This window comes from Tenrec ecaudatus, chromosome X (genome assembly GCF_050624435.1).
Source record: "Tenrec ecaudatus isolate mTenEca1 chromosome X, mTenEca1.hap1, whole genome shotgun sequence".
Classification (NCBI taxonomy): domain Eukaryota; kingdom Metazoa; phylum Chordata; class Mammalia; order Afrosoricida; family Tenrecidae; genus Tenrec; species Tenrec ecaudatus.
Window position 1 is genome coordinate 77,772,365 of NC_134548.1, and position 12,661 is coordinate 77,785,025.

General features: G+C 40.3%; 1 protein-coding gene and 1 pseudogene across 1 annotated transcript in view; one reads left to right on the forward strand and one right to left on the reverse strand.

The window, feature by feature from the left end:
• Window positions 1-12,661, forward strand: part of NALF2 (NALCN channel auxiliary factor 2) — a 39,844-nt gene that overhangs the window by 21,790 nt on the left and 5,393 nt on the right. The gene's annotated exons all lie outside the window — the stretch shown is intronic.
• On the reverse strand, window positions 1,150-1,729 carry LOC142434692 (protein PBDC1 pseudogene; annotated as a pseudogene).

Here is a 12,661-nt window from a genome sequence, read left to right on the forward strand (position 1 = left end):
ACAGTCACCTTTTCATCAAGTTCCTGTTCTCAACAGGTTCACATCTGTACATCAAAGCATGATATTTAGGAAGGAGTTAAGGTGGGTTCCTGGAGCTTATTTCATGGTGATCTTTGTAGAAGGATAGAAAATATTCCCTCTGCTTGGGTCTAGAACTGGCTGTGTGTGGCAAACAGATGTGCCTGGCAATAAGAGGAAAGGGAAGAGTGAGCTTTCATGCTGTACATGTTTCTGTGCAGCTCAAAGGAAGCTGTGGCTGTCGCCTTCACAGTGGCACCAATCCTGAGGTAGCTTACAGAGCCATGGCACAGAGGTTTCCAAATTTCCCTCTTCTCATTCCCTTTGTTTTTATCCTTTACAGTATGGGGTTGAGTCTGATGAAATTGGTTAAGTTAAAACTTGGGGGTTTTATTTTGTTGGTTTTTAAAAGTTGAAATTAAAATTTTTGATTGTTTTAATTGAGATTAGTTCATATATCAAATCATTCCCTAGTTTTTAAGGTCTGTGCCTGCTGATTGGATTATGTTTTGTTTTACTTTTTTCATTTTCTCCAAATTTTAATTTTAGAAAGCATTTCCAGTGACAAGAGTATATCAAAGTATATCATCAAAGATAGATAAATATACAAATATATGAATACGTAAATATATTTACACAGATAGACATAGTATGCTATACTACCCATTTCATTCTTTTTATTTATTTAAAAACAGTCATAAATATTATATGCAAAGCATGACTGAAGACATAACATACCTGAAAAAAATCCTGAAACATCAAATAATCGTAATACCTTGTCCAAGTCAAACACTGGTATAGACAATCATAAGAATTAAAGAAAATTTATTTACAACGTGTTTTACTTGACCATTTGTAAGAACAACAAATTGATATAACACTAATAAGCAAGACTCCCACTAGTAAAGTCATACAACTAGAGATATAAGACAGTGTAAACAAGAGGCACTTCTGATTATCAGGCTAGAAAGATGTCCTTTTGTAGGTCTTCAATTGCAGGAAGGACATACGTTTCACCAAAATAGTCTGTCCATATGGTACTGCGGTACTTGTGGGCGCAGTTGAGCCATTGTTCCATGTCTACCTTACATAGCAATTATATCACCTTTGTTAATTTCTTTATCAGTTTTTTTATGCTTTTTCTCCTTTGTCAGCTTTCTTGTTTTCTCTTCCTTTGCTTTCTCCAGTCTTGCTTCCTTTCACTCCTCCTTTGTCAGCTCTTTTCTCTCCTCCTTTGCCCTGCACACTGCTATAAACTGTTTTGTTATGGATGGAAATTCCCGGTTCCTAGCAATTTTGATGACAACAAAAACTGTATTCTGGGGGCAAAAATGGTCTTTTCCTCAGTGTAGCCCCTGAGAACAATCTAGTTGTAGCAAAGTGCCATAGCGGAAATCTTCTACAATCCCATCAAACTTCAAGCAGAATGGCCTCCAGTTCTCTTTAACTGATTCTGATTTGAGCTCTCCGGAGTCCAAAACATCTGTTCTGAGTTTCTCAAAATGTTTTCAGAACTCAGAGTAGATTTGGTCATCCACTCCAGTGAGTTTCAGGAACTGTGGATCAACTGATGAAATCAGCTTGTAGTAGATTTCAGCATGCCACACTGTTTGCAGGCCCAAGTAAGCTCAGTGTCAGGATCGTTGCCTTAAGTTGACACAGACACCAGCTCCCCGGAAACTGGCTCTTCACTTTCAGTAATTGACCTCATCTTGCAACCTAGAAGACATTGGAGTCTCCTTCTTCAGAGATTAAACATTTAAGCATTCTTCAGCATTTAAACTCTTTCAATTGTTTCATCTCATATTTACTTCCACATTTCTAAATAAAAGGGCCAATTCTATTTCTTGATTTTTCTCTTGTAAATATCAATTGCCTTTTAATTTTATTAGAAGAGGATTTAGCTTTCTTACTATGAGCAGCACAATATGGATACATACTTCCCTTCTTCCATACACATCTAATGACCTATCACAATGTCCAGGTTTAGCACTATTCCACATTAATCTTATTAGGGTTTTCAAAACTGTTCACATCTAAGTTATGTAGAATATTTGGATAGCTTATTTTCTCTGAAATTAACTATTGCTATTTTTCCTGTTTACTGCATTTTCTATGTGCTTTTCATTAATGCACCTCCTATTTCTCCATAAGACCTATAAAACTTTATGCAAATACATTACACAACTCACCACTTCCTCTTTTTGTTAGAATCTTTACCTTACTCCAGTCTGGTTTAGTTGCCGGAGCCTGGGTTTTCAAGTACTTTGCAAGAACTTTTGGTATATCCACCACCATCGTGGATGCCACGGTGTCAATTCATCTCACTGAAGGCCTTCCTTTATTTTGCTGCCCGTCTGCTTTAACATTATTAGATTGCCTCCTAATTGCCCAAACCAGTGTAGTCCAGTTCAAATCCTTATTTTTTATCCACACCCTATTCTTTGAAACTCTCCCCTTCATTTTCAGGACATGTTCTCTTCTACTTCTCTGCAGTCTATTAAGTCACTTCTACTCTATATTCATTATAATCCCTTCCTTCATCAAAAATCTGAGATGCATCCTAGACCCTTCCCTCAACTTCATTCTCCATATCATAAGTGCTTCAGGTGATTCTACCTCTTTAACATGTCTTCTCACGTTGACTCATTTATCTTCGTTCTTTACTACTACTTCATTAGCTGAAATCCCCATCATCTCTCAGATTGTTGCAAGTCTTCTAAATGGTCTACCTCCAGTTGTGGTGCCTGTGTTCCATCATCCATACTTGCAGACATAACCCTGAAAATTTAGTCATGAAAGTGATAGTGATCTTTAAATAAGGAGTTACATAAAACCCTTTCAAGGCTTCTCATTGCCTAGAAAATGAATTCCTGTTTTCTTCAGCACACAAATCATACCTTCATCTAGCCATCGCTTTCCGCATTGTCCTTGTCTACCATCATGTTTATCTTTGCAACCTATAACTACCGACAATGCCTGAACTCAGCAGTATTTCACATTGCCAAGTCTTCATTTATGCTGATTTCTTTGTGTGATATGGACTTATTTCTTTACTCTAAGGGAAAATGGGCTGGGGACCATGTCTGACCTCTTCCAACTTCAGTAGGGAGGAAAAACCAATTCCACACCAGCCCAAGGCTGATTGCCACAAGAGGTCAAATATGCTCTTTCCTCCTTCCTTCTTTACCCTTAGTCTCTAGCTGCCCTTTGAAATATTCTATTCAAGGCTTTTATTTAATCATTTCTTCCATTTGCTTTAGCTACTCTATGATTAAGAGAAAGTTTCAGAGTCTCTTCGGACAACTGCTTTGATCTTTTCATATATATATGATCTTTTCATATATATATATATATATATATATATATATATATATATATATATATATCCTCTGCAATGTTTATTAAGGATTTTACACATACACATGAGCAAGGCAACCAGGAATTGTGGTTCCCACAGGTGAAAGGTTTTCAGTAAAGTTTTCTAGCTTTAATTTTCAAGCGGGGTGAACAATGACTGATGGGAAAGCTATCCAGGCTCTCTGCCTTAGATACCTGGAAAGGGCAGGGGGGGGCCGGGCAGAACACCCCAAGATATAAAGGCAGGAAAGAGTGGTTAACAGGAGGGGGAAGAAGAGAATGAAAACTGATATTGCATTTTTTAAACCATAAGAAAGATTATCAACAGCTCTAAGTTGTTGATAAATTAACTGCTCTCTTTCCTATATTTTTAATGACCATTTGCTTTCTTCATGCATGATAGTCTTGATGTCATCCCACAGTTCATTATATATTCTGTCATTAGTGTCCAATGCATCAAATCTGTTATTGAGATGTTCTAGAAATTCAGGTGTGATAGACTCAAGGTGATATTTTGGCTCTTGTAGATTTGTTTTAATTTTCTTCAGCAGTATCCTGAACTTACATATGAGCAATTGATGATTTGTTCCACAGCCAGTCCCTAGTCTGGTTTTGCCTGGTGATAATTGAGCTTCTCCATTGCATCTTCCCACAGATGTAGTCAATTTGATTTATGTGTATTTCATTGAGAAATCCATGGGTGTAAGCGCCTTTCATGTTGATAAAGGTATATCCTATGATAAAGTAGTTGGATTTGCAAAATTCTATCATGCAATCCCAGCTTCACTTTTTATGAACAAGACCATATTCCCCAACTATTGTTCCTTTCAAAGGCTGTTTCCAACTTTTGCATTCCATTTGCCAATAATGATCAATGCATCTTGACTGATCAAGATGTTTGCTCAATTTTCAACTGCAGTCACTGATAGAATTCACCAATATCTTCTTCGCTAGCTTGTAAGGATCGTTATGCATTCTTTCATTTTTGACAACTTTCAAGTTTCCAAGATTCATGCTTCGTACATTCCAAGTTCTTATCATTATCAATTTTGCAGCTGTTTCTTCTTACCTTGTGGCATGCCCCATCAGCAAATGCAGGTTCCAAAGACTCCATAGGCTTTACCCAACTCATACCACCATGGTTGACTCCACTCCACTAAATCTCTTCCTCCTCAGTCACAATTCAAGTTCCCTTGGTCCTGAGGGGCCCATCCTCTGGCATTATCTCCAACAATGTTCTGCTTCCAATCTTTAGACCTTCAATATTTTGAAGCTATACATGAGGTTTCAGTGGTGTCTTCCTTCAAAGTGGGGAGCCAAGAACTTCTTTGTTATCCAGAGCTTTAGTGGAAGCATCCACTATGGTTTGAAAGGTGACTACTATATATCCCACTCTCCAGGCTCCATTCTCCATTAAGCTGCTTCCATCCACACTCAAAGTCCAATCTAGATTTCGCAAGACCGGTACTGCAGAACAGGTTGGCTCAAGAACACTTGTTCAGTAGTCTCTACATAATAATGTAGGTGAGTCTCTGTATTGGTATATTGGGCTCAGGGAGCCAGGGTCTCAGGATTAAAGTCTGTGTCTTATGCATTCTCACTTATAGCTTGCAAGTCCTGCACCAAGTGGTACTTACTAGTTCAGTGTTTCTTTACCAGGAGGATTGGGATATGGTATGGGTAGCAGCAATACCAGAGTTACCCATGCTGGAGAGTTTCTTCTGGTCAGGGTGTGAATGCTTTCCAGAGCCTCTTTCTTCAGTGTATATTGTTTCCTGTGAGGAACTAGACTTCCAGGTTTAATTGGAGACACCTGCCGGGCCCAGGAAAGTACTCCATTGACCCATACCATTGGGTTCACTGCTCCTCCAATTCCAGAGAAATTGTGCTTTTGGCTATGCACCTAATATATGCATATGGTGTTGGCACCTAACAGCAGCAACAATAGCATAGTACTTACCTTACCCTGTTTACTACTACTCTATTTCTTACTCTACCTTATTCTCACATCAGTCTTCCGTGACCCTCCATTTCTCTTTGGGGTTCAACAATCCACTGCAATGATTACGCATAATTCACAGATTATACTCATGATTATTGGGGTTTATTGAGGAAAGTAACAGGGTACCACATGTCAGAATCAAAAAACACTTAGGTTGTAGTCTTTTATCTGTGACAGCACCTCTCCTCAGCCAGCAGCCAAGTCTCTCTCTGGCACTCGGCCTCTCAGCCACATGGTCTGCAAAGCATAGTTAATTGCCCCTTCCTTTATGACAAAACTGACCCAAATACCTATAATACCACTATATCAAATACTATTCTACCAAATACCCTGGTATCACTAGGCTGCTAGCTGTAAGCAGTTTGAACCCACCAGATGTACTATGGGAAAAAGATGGCAATATGCTCTTGTAAATGTTTACAGCCTTGGAAATCTATGGGGACAGTTCTGTTCTGTCCTACAGGGTTGCTGAGTCAGAATCATTTTTAGGTCTGTGGGTTTTGCCTGACGTACCCAATACTAATCATGGTGACTTTTAACATAGTTGCTTCCCCTGCTTCTTGATGACAGCAATTTTGTCTTACTTGTTTCTATTATCTGTAGCCCCAAACATACTGCCAGTCACTCTTAAAATGCTCAGAAAGTGTCCGTTGCATGAACAAATGAATGGGAAGACCAAATACAGCGAAGTCTACAAATGCTTGAAGGACTAGCATAGCAGGTAGGAAGCATATTTTTCTGTATTCCCACAGAGCCAGTAAGAAGTATGAATGAAGCTATGGGATATGTTCTCTTAGCTCAAAATCAGGAAAAAATTTCTTTAATGGTTATAGCATTTTCTGAGGCAGGGTTTTGAACCAATTCAATCAATTTGACTCCCTGCTGAGCATTTGTCTTTCAACCCCACATCTACTGTATCCAAATTTATATTATAACAAATTCCCAAGTAATTCTTATAGATCTTGTTAAACTATAAATTCACTATGTCTGGGATGGAAAGGCAAATTCTCAGCAAGGGATTCAAATGGAAACATATTGCTTTGAAACTTCGGTATAAAGATTGAAGCTGCCCTGGGAAAACTCAACTCATTATTACAAGAAGTATATAACCAGAAGCTTGTAATACTTGGTAGTGATCTTGGAATTAGAATTCTTCACATTTAAATACTTTTCACTTCTGGAACAATCTACTCTGCTCACCCGATTGAAATCGATTATTTAGGCCCATCAGGAGCTGCTCGTGCATTAAGGGCACTGCTTCTCCACAGACTAGTCCAGAGGTTGGCAAACTTTGGAGATAGAAGAGTCAATCCTCTCTCACACAGCAATTGAAAAATTATTCTAAAGGCATAAATAGGTTTTTACAAACAAATGCAATCAACATTAACTGAATAATATCTGTTGAAACTTTTCTATATTACTTCAGAGCCAAATGTATATACCAAAAGAGCCGCATATGGCTCAGGAGCTACAGTTTGCTTATTCCTGGACTAGGCTTTGCCTACCCCAGTCTAGTTCACCTGCTCACTGGTTTTTGAGTAGATTCTCTAGGAGACCTGGAGTTGAGGTCGTCTAGTGCCATGATGATTCTATATTCATTCTTCTATAGCTAGGGGTGAGTTATCCAATGAGCAAGGCAAACCCGGGCTCACTTGGGCTTTATTACTACTCTGTTGTGAACAGTTTCACATAGGACCACACCTAGAAGCAGAATATTTGATGTCGTGGAAAACTATGAAATTTTTCACCACAGATTGATAAGCGAGCACAAGTAACCCCATACTTACCTTGCTTATTGGGTAATCTGGCACTGGTAAATTATCTGCACAGAGACAGAGAGAAAATCACAAATTTGATATGTGACTATGGGCAAAGTACTTACCCTCCCTGAGCCTCAATTTAGATCCATGAAGGTGATAATAGGGGAGTAGCATATACAGTGGCTAGACATGGTCAAATGGTTTTCATTTCAAACAGGTCAAATTTCAAGTCTACTTGTAACAAATATAAAACCTCCCTGATCCATACTTTCTAGAGCCATCCAGCACTATCTATAGCCATACCTCTTACCTTTCCTCCAAGCCAGGCCACTTCAACTAATGACTGTTCATTTGGCTGTTGCTTATTTTCATAGCCACTTAAGCAATCATCCACCTGAATTTTCCCTGTAATACCTCTATTGACTTTGCACACCCAATGAATGATTGCTGACTGTAGATTTATGTCCATGGTTCTCTTCCCCTGGGATGGGGAGACTAACTTTAACCTTGCTCTGTTCTGATCCAACTCTTTGAAAATCCAGTTGAGAATAGGTCCATGTGGTTCCTTTCAAGCCTTACCAAAGGAAGATTCTCATACAAATTCTAGGTGTGTTGATGAATTCTGTGTAAGGAAGTATTGAACTAGAGGGCAAAGCATCTCCCTTCCTTTTCTAGCTTTGTAGTTGATTTCCAGCACACCTCTGACTTGGCTAAGTCAATCCTCTTCAATATAGACCTCAGTGTCCCCATCTGTAAAAGTCAGACGCTGGTGAAGTTACGAGATGTGTCATCTGGTAACTTCATCACCAAGCAAAGTTTCCTTCCCAAATAACTGCTCTGCCTCCACAAGCTCAGAAGCTGTGGGATCTGACCAAAGGTCCCAGCGGTATATTAAAAAGACAAGCAGCCCGTAAGAGTCCTACGGGGAGGATTTGGATGGGGAAACAGGCCCTAGGGAAGAAAGCACATTAGAATTCAAGAAGGAAACTACTTATTTCTTGGGTGTGGAAAATTGAAGCTTAACTCTTTGAAAACCAAGGGCCTAAGGATGCACCTCTCTTTCTAATCAGTAGCTCTGAGTTCTGGCTTTAGTGTGTATGTGTTTTGGTGTGTGTGTGTGTGTGTGTGTGTGTGTCTGTGTGTGTATGTCTTATCATGTGGGCACATAGTACCCAGAGGGTCAGATGTTAGCCACTTCTTTCCCAAGGAGGCTAGGGATAAGAACATCATGGCCAGGGCTATAAACCAAGGAGGTGGAGGGTGAGACTTTACAGGTCTTCCCACTTCTCCCTAATCTAGCAGATGCATATCTCAGAAGGAGTTGGGAATCCCTTTCATTTTGCCCTCTCACATTTCAGGAGTTGCTCAACAGCCCAGCTCTAAGAGGGATGGGCCAGCCTTCCTAGCTTCCTATTTGAGTTAATTGGTATCCCTCTAGTTACTCCATTTTTGGTACCCTCCAAGTTACCATAGGAACGAGGCTGTAGCAATGAGAACTTGATTTTAAGCTCAGCAGTAGCTGGACTTAAGTGGGGAAAGAGGTCCTGTAGGGAAAGGAGAACACTGCCAGGTTGAGGCGCCCACCCCACTGACACACCTCCAGGTTCAAGGGTGGTTAAGCTCAGACAACATGAATGGAAATGCAGGGCATCTAGAGAGACTGAAACACTAGAGCAAACCTGGTTCTTCTAAACTCTAGTCTCCCACCCACATCCTAGATCCTGCCTCTCAGTTTAGACATTACAGTAGCTGATAGGATTGTTTAATAGGAAAGGCTCTGGAGTTGGGAACAGGAAAACTAGATTTCAGTGTTCCCTCTGTCACTATTTCATGTATATGAAGACAAGTTTTCCCTCTTCTAGACCTCAGTTTCTCCATCTATAAAATTATGAAGTGGGACTGAGATGGCTCTCCATTCTGGTTGCATATTAAAACTACCTGCGATATATAAAAAAATTATAGATGAGTAAGCTTCACCCATAAGGATTATAATTTAGTTGATTTGGGGTGTGATATGATCAGGCAAGGACTTTTTAAGCTCTCTGAGTGATTCTAGTCTGCAGCCAGGGTTGAGGAACTGTAGAGCAAGAGCTCTCCAAGGGTTTCATAACTGTGACTGTAACCTGGTTTTGAGACATTTCTTTTTTTCTCTCTACACCCCAGCTCCAGCAAGCCCCACAGCTCTCCTAATCCTGCCTATCATGGATCTTCCCAGATTTTTCAGATGAGTACAAAGCTCTCTGTAAATCCCCAAACAAACCACTGACTTCTGGCTTGGTCCTAATGCTGAGCCTGGGCAAGGTACCTAGGCCCTTCCAGGGAACAAGGCTGCAGAATCTAAGGCGAGCTTTCACTGTGTGCCAGGTCTTTCACCCAATAAAGGAATCCAGGCCACCTCTGGATTCCAGACCACCTCTGAAGCAGGTAGGCCAGTAATGGCCTCAGCTAGTCTTCATGGGGTCAAGAAATTGGATTACCTCCCAGCTCCATGTAATTCTCTTCTTCCTCCATTCCCCGCATTAGCTCCTTGCCTGTTCCTGATTCGCCACCCACAGGCCTGGTGTCCTCTCCAGGCAATCTGCTCACCCACTTGTTACCATGGTGACTCTGACTGGGGGTGTGTGGACTGAGGGGGGTCGTCTAATTAAGGAGAAAGTCTGCTCTCTCACTATCAGGCCAGCCATCTCCTCTTCCCTATCCCCTCTATTTTTTTTTTTAGCCCTTGCTTAGCAGATGCCTGGAGAGAGGTGGGAACTTCACTGGGGCCTCCTCATCTAGGAACAAGAATATTACACTGATAGATTCAGGGAGAAGCCCAAAGGGGCCTGTGAGTTCTGCCAGTGGAAAGGAGGATGATTCCACCCAGCATAGGGTAAGGATTGAGCCAGGCTGCTGAACTTCAGACAAGGCTGTGGGCAGAGACCCATCTTGGTATTCTGGGGATAGGGGTCAGAGTGCTGAAGTACAGGGGCTGTGTTTCTTTTTCTACTTTCTTAGCCCTGCTTTTCTACACCTATCTTTCGCCCCTACCCTCATTCCGTGTTTCCTTACCCCTGTTCACTCTAATCCCCATCTTTATTACTTCCCTTTTCTTAACTCCTCCTCTGAACAGCCTCTTCTTATCTTCTAATTTATTCCTCTTTTATATGCCCTCACCTCTCTTATTCCTCTATCCCTTTTAACTTTGTCTTCATTTAATCCCACCCTAATCCCTTATTGCTTTAAAAATTTCACCACCATCAAGCCATTCCAACTCATAATGATCCTTATAGGGCAAAGTAGAACTGCTTCCTAAGGTTTCTGGGGCCATAAATCTTTACCAGAACAAACAACTTCATCTACAATGGAGCAGCTTACCCCTTTACTTCTTTTGGATCCTCCATCTCTCATTTACTTGCTCTTTCTCCCCAATCCTGTTTTATTTTATACCCTTATTACCACCATGTCTTACATTCCCAAACTCCTATGCTTCTCTTACCCCCTTACCCTGATGCTACTCTCTTCCTCCCTCACTGTTGCCTCTACCACTTACTCCTCTCTTACTAACTCCTGCCACCCCATCCAGCTCTCTCGTATCTGGCCTCTTACCATCATTTTTTTCTCTTCTTCACTCATTTCTTATTCCTTTACACATACTTCTTTTGACCCAATAATTTAAATTCTAGGAATTTACATGTATATAAATAAAAGTTCAGCTAGTGTGCGAGAGTTTTGTACAAAGATGTTCAAGGAAGCATTGTCTATAATACTGAAAACATGAAATGTCCATCAATAGGAGATTGATACCCTTTCCATCCCATTCGTGAAAAATCATTCTCTGTTCTTTTAACACGCTGTGCATTTGTTTACCTCCATAGCCTCACATAAACTGTTATGTCAGCCTGTAATGCCCCCTTGTCAATCTTCTTAGATTTCTAGTTCAACTATTATTTCCTTAGTGAAGCCCTTTTCAGCTTCTCTTCTTGCTCCCATTCAATGCTCCTTGGTTCAACCTCTCTTATAGATTATATTCTGTCACAGATTCAAGTTATACGTGTCTCCTCACAAAACTGGAATCTTCTTGAGAGTAGGAACATATCCCCATTTATTTTTCCTGCTCTTCAATCAACATATATTGATTTGTTTTCTGTATTCAATACTAATCATGCAGTAGTCAATGAGACAGACCCGTATCTGCTTTTATACAGCTTTTATTTAGTCAGGTCAACAGAGAAAAACAATAATTTAGACAAATGAATATCTGTCGTGATGAAATTACTAAGGCAAAGGACAATAATAGGGGAAGAGGTAGGTCCTCTAGCTAGGATGGTCAGGGAAATCCTCTCTGAGGTGGTAGTATTTGAATTAAGATCTGAAAGATGGAAAGGACCCAGCCATGCTAACAATTCAAGGACAAACATTCCAGTCCAAGAGAACAGATAATGCCAAGATCCTAAGGTGGGAAGATATAGAGCAAGTTCAAGGCAAAGAAAGAGCACCTGTATGGGTGTAGCATTTGAAAGGAGAGGTATAAAATGGGATTAAAGAGAAAGAAGGTTCATGTTACCCCGGGACTTTATGCCTATGGAAAGAACTTGGAATTTTACTCTAAATACATTAAAGAGTTTAACCAGGTTGCATTTTGAGATCAATTTTACTACTATATGGAGAGTAGTTTGGAAAGAACAAGAATGGGGCCTCCAGGTGGCAAATTGGAGATTTTTGTCCAAGAGAGAAATGATGGTACCCTGCACAGAGGTCGAAAAGTAAAGATAGAAGTAGGAGAGGATTCAAGATTTATTTTGTAGCTAGATTTGATTGGTCTTGCTGATAGATTAGATGTTGGGGTACAGTTAGAGGGAAGAATGAAGGCTGACACCTAGGTTTCTGGCTTGAATACTTGGGTGGATAGTGGTAATATGGTCAAGACTTGGGGATGGGAGCATATTTGAGATAAAAGTCAAGAAGTCAATTTTGAAATTTTGATTATGTTATATGTGAAAAGCCTTTGAGATACCAAAAGGTACAGTTGTACCCTCATCCTACCCCCATGCAACTCCCCCTCATCACCTGTCCCACCTTGGGGAAGGCTTTCATTGCCCAAATCCACATTATCTGAATTTTAGGGTAGATGTTTAAATGTAGTTTAAGAAATGGTGACGTAGATCATAGTGTTCAGAATATCTCCTGAACCGAATGACCTGGACCTTAGTTAAGAATGCTGATTTCTTGGCCCATTCAATCATTTTGGAGCTGAATTGGGGGAGACATCTGCATATTTAACAAACACCCCAGAGGATTTTGAGAACCATTGTTGTGCGGAGCGACTGCAGACTTATGAAATAGCCCTCAAGATACCAAGAATGGATATGAGTAGGGCTCTAATTCCATGCATCAGAACACCTGGACATCCTGTTAAACTGCAGATACTGACTTTACAGGGTCTACTAGGGCCTGAAGTTTTACATTTCTAAAAAGAGCTTAAGTGCTGCTTTTGATTTAGAACCATACTTTGAGTAACAATGGACTAGATCAGTGGTTC